Raw genomic sequence first — 4,486 nt, 5'->3', positions numbered from 1 at the left:
ATTTCCTATGGCACTCATTAGTTTCCTGTATAACTCAGTTAAATTTATGCAAGTGGTTAAAAATAGAGAAATTATTGAAGGGATTGTGAATGTGTGTACATTAGGAGAAGCATCAAAAGGWTTTTTTTATGTTTTTAGTATTGCTACGTAGCAAAGTAATTAACCATCTGACATTTACAATTCGCTAAGAGACCAGCTCATATTTAACTCTTTGTGCCCCCCCCTTTTTTTAAAAACTATTTTTAAGAGACTCATGTTAGCTTCCAGAAGCTAGTTGATCTTTTGGTGCATAATTATACTGACAAGAGGCTGTATACTGTAGGCTTCAAATAAGAGAATTTAAAAGAGAAGGTGGAGGAAAGAGTGTGAAAGAAGGGGTTTCCTCGTAGAAAGCAACATGCAACCAAAAAGATACAAGGGGAAGAAGAAAGCAGAACAGACAGTTGGTTTAGCTTTATATTCTTAACATCGTCCAAAGGCAGACACCAGCCAGGACTCCGACAGATGACCTAATGGCTGTGCTCTCCCTTGCCTGTGCAGCAGAGAGTCTCCATCATCTCCCAAGGCAGCTGGCACTGAGGAAAAATTTACACCCAAGTTGCAAGGTGTGGTTTTTGTAGCACAAAAACCTGCTCAGTAAAAAACAGAGTGAAATGGCCAATGTATTTCTTAGGAAAACAGCAGCTTCTTGAGCAGAGTTTGAAACTTGATTCTTTTTTTGAAGTTAGAGATAATGCATGCAAGGAAAATAAACAGAAAAATAACTCAAGCATTTCCAGTCAAAAATGAGAATTTTCAAGTATTAGCCCATTAGGCTTGCTTGCTCATGCTCTCTTTTCTCCATTATATATGATCAGTGCAGGGGGATGTTCCTTAGGAGAGAGAAAACAAGACGCCCTCTACAGCTCCTGGGGATATGAGATATGAATTACCACCTATAACCAAAGCAACCACTTTAGATGTGAGCAATTTCTACTGAAGCACAGAGGTAGCAGCAGCTGATGTCATTGACAAAAGCAGGCAGATGCAGAGAACTAGAGCAATAGAAAAACGAATATGAGAACTGCAGTCCCAGATTTGAGAAGAAACAGTAATTCATAAGCAAAGAGCTATAACAAAAGCAAAACTGACTGAGAAACRGAGTTATTGTCAGCCTGCATGAAAATGCAAATATGTACCACTTGCATATAGCGTTTCTGGTAGCGTGAATGGTACTCAACAGACATGCACACAAATCACAAATGTTTCCTCTATGAAAGGAGAAATTCAGGCTCTATTTACATTCATGCAAATACACATTGAGAAGAACAAGCTGCAAATCAATAAGATACTGGAAGTGTTCAAAACAGGTTACCTAAGAGATATTAGCCCAACAGCAAAATTCCCCTGAGCTGAGTCACATACACCTGAAAAACAACACACGTATCTCAGGACAAACAGTTGCCACAGATGTTGATGGGTGTGAAATAAGATGGGATTGGGCAGAAGGAGCCACTATCTGGCCACTTTCCCCTCCTATGGGTTTCCTGGGGTGGCCTCTCAACCCTGAGGGCACTGCCTGGCACCAGGAAGCCTTGGTAGACTTGATGGCATTTAAAACAATCCTACACAGCTCTCTTGATGGCCTTTTTTTCCTTTCTTTTATGTGTGTGTGTGTGTGTGTGAAGCTTTGTGTAGAGACTTTAAGTATTTGTTTTAAAARCAACACAGTGACACAAGGTGGTGAAAAGTGCTGTGTGTAGAGGGTGAGCAAGCAGAGCTCATGTAGCACACTCTGGGTCACCAGGCTTAYAGCAAGAACTGGACTAGTTCTAGAATAGACATTAGTCTAGAAAACATACTTGCCACAAGCTGCCTGCACATGGGGAATTGCCTCTTCTCCTTGTCTCTGGCTGTCAAGTTGCACTCTTGTCAATACACTGCAGTATATTCCTGCAAGCAGAACTAATGAAACCCTTGGGTGGCACTGACCCTGACCTTGGAAATTAAATCACTGCTCTCCCTTGCAAGCTTCACAGAGAGAAGTAACAAATGCACCAAGTTGTCCATAATGCTCCAAGGGTAGCATCATTTAGTGAAGTATTATCTCTTTTAGACCAGTTAACATTATCCAATAATGCATATAAGTGGTGATGAACCGGGTTATTTCAACAGCTGGAACTTTAAAATAGAAAGATCCATTTCTGTTTTCCAGCTATATTCCTTATTCCTATCCATAAATCTGTCTTCCTAATGAACAGTCCTAACCTGGGCATCCTTTCCTCTTTAAGTATTACACTACATTCATATTCCAGAAAGGCTCTTAAGAATCTGAATATGGTTCTCCTAGGACACTTATCTTAAAGTTTGCAGAACTGAGACTGAAGCCCTAGCCTGAGGTGATGGTTTATTCCTACTGATCTGTTTTTAGAGATAATGGAAGTTAGTAATTCTGAAAAATCCTGTAATGACTAGAGAAATATAAATAACTCCTTTCAAAATAAAACCAAAAATAACTCTAAGCCTTGAAAAATAAAGGTTTGATTTTTTTTTCAAAATTAACACAGAAAAACACAACACTAGAAACAATCAAGCTACATAAATAATAGAACAGTCTACATACTAGACACCTATATTGAAAGGGCAGTAACAGAGCTCTGGAAAAACTAAGCTCACCATTTTCATGCCAAGGAAATTAGTCTTTCTACCATTAGCCTTTACATAGGCTTTGATGTTATACCATGTGTTAATTATTTCCAAATCACAAGTGCAAACACTCACCCTGATTGGAAAATTAGCAGATTTCAAACTCAGGTAATTTCCCCCTAATGAGGAACTTGTTGAACTGAATTTAACAATTAGCTCACACCCTTTGCTGGCTGGGTATGGCAAGGCTATAAAGAGACGCATAAGTTCACCTTTTTCAGTGATTTGTACTGAAGAATGAATGTAAATTCAGCACTCATTTTTATGCCTCTGGCAGTGGTTCTCAAATTGTGATAAAGGAGGAGGTGTCTGCCCACATCATACAGTTCTCTCTTATTTTGCAGCCCTCTCTATATGGATCAGTTTGTTTGGATGACTACGGATTAATGACATTAGCTGGAAAGGGTAAAACTTACCAAAGTTATTTATTGGTCAACACACGCATAGGCAGGTAGATTAACAAGATATTAGGCTCACCACTCTTGACCCACGGAGTCATGGCTGGCCAGGCAGCTCTCAGCCAGCTGGGGAAGGCTTAGCTTCTCCTGCCACTTGGAGCAGAGTGGTCATCAAAGCTGCTAAACTGCTGTCCTTGGGCAACTCAGTTTTTTCTGTAGGATTTTGTACTCTTTCATGTTGTTTTTTCTCCTCGTGAACCCTTGAGCTGCTAATTATCCTTATGGCAACCCTCGCACCACTGCTGGCAATTTTACCTTCCTTATCTTGCATGGTTCTAGCCTGCAGCCCGTCTTACAGTACTTTCTTGTAACTTAGCAATTTTCTCAGAAGTTGGAACCAAGTTCAGCCTGTATTAAAACTGTGCATGACATCTTAGAAAGCTGAACCTCTAGAAGGAAAGGTTTTACTTTCCAGGTGCTAAACTGCATTACAGGAAATGTGACTAATTGTTTCCCCTGCCGTTAGCTTTGTACATAAACAGTGACCATATCTGCCTAATGGATGTTTGGTAGTTAGGTCTAAAAGATGGTAGCTTCTGAGTAGCTGTCAAAGGAGGAGAYACCCACAAATGAAACAGAAATTGCCCTGAGACAATGTTTTTTTTCTCTCTCTAGAGCTGACCAAGAATCTCCAAAATCTTGACTGATTTTTTCCTATAAATGCATGTAAAAATTCTTCAAGAAAAGCTTGATGCTGTTTTTCAATTCACTTTCTGCAATGTATTTTTTTCTTATTTGAAGAGCCAAATAAATAATTTTTGGTGAGTTCAAGCTGAAGCAGACTTGTCTTTAAGCACCTGCGTTTTCTGGTGCACAACTGTCTCACACTGACACAACAACTAACTTATTTGGCATTTAAGTAGCATCAGTGTGGGCCTAATAAGCTTTTCAGAATGTAAAGAACTGAGAAGAGCAAAGAGAATCTTCTGCAGAAATAAAGAGTTCTCATCTCCTTAAATCTGCTGCTTTTGTTATATTTAGATAGAGATGTTTCAGTAGGAACTGGGATTTTGAGAAGTGAAGAATGTAAAGAGTTTGTGGAAGGAGCCAGCATATCTACTAATGAGGCTGCACTGTGACCTGCTGRGAGCTACATTAAGGTGTGACTTAGCAGAGAAAAAAATGGCCGAAAATGGCCAAAGACTATTTTGCCTATTTTCTCTTGGCAGACAACAATACAGAGGCCAGCCTGGGGAGCAATCCAGTTTTTATCTCGAGCAGGGAAATGAGGCAGGGACAAGTGTGAGGAGACAACTGGAGGGGGCATATAGGGATGGAAAGGTCTACAGCCATCTGAATATTCTTTTATCACTGGGAAAAGATCCCTTAGGTAGCCAGTCACA

The sequence above is a fragment of the Rhea americana genome, unplaced genomic scaffold (assembly GCF_003343005.1).
Source record: "Rhea americana isolate MKP2758 unplaced genomic scaffold, rheAme1 scaffold_184, whole genome shotgun sequence".
NCBI classification, from domain to species: domain Eukaryota; kingdom Metazoa; phylum Chordata; class Aves; order Rheiformes; family Rheidae; genus Rhea; species Rhea americana.
The sequence above is the reverse complement of the archived record's forward strand: the minus strand, read 5'-3'. Positions refer to the sequence as shown.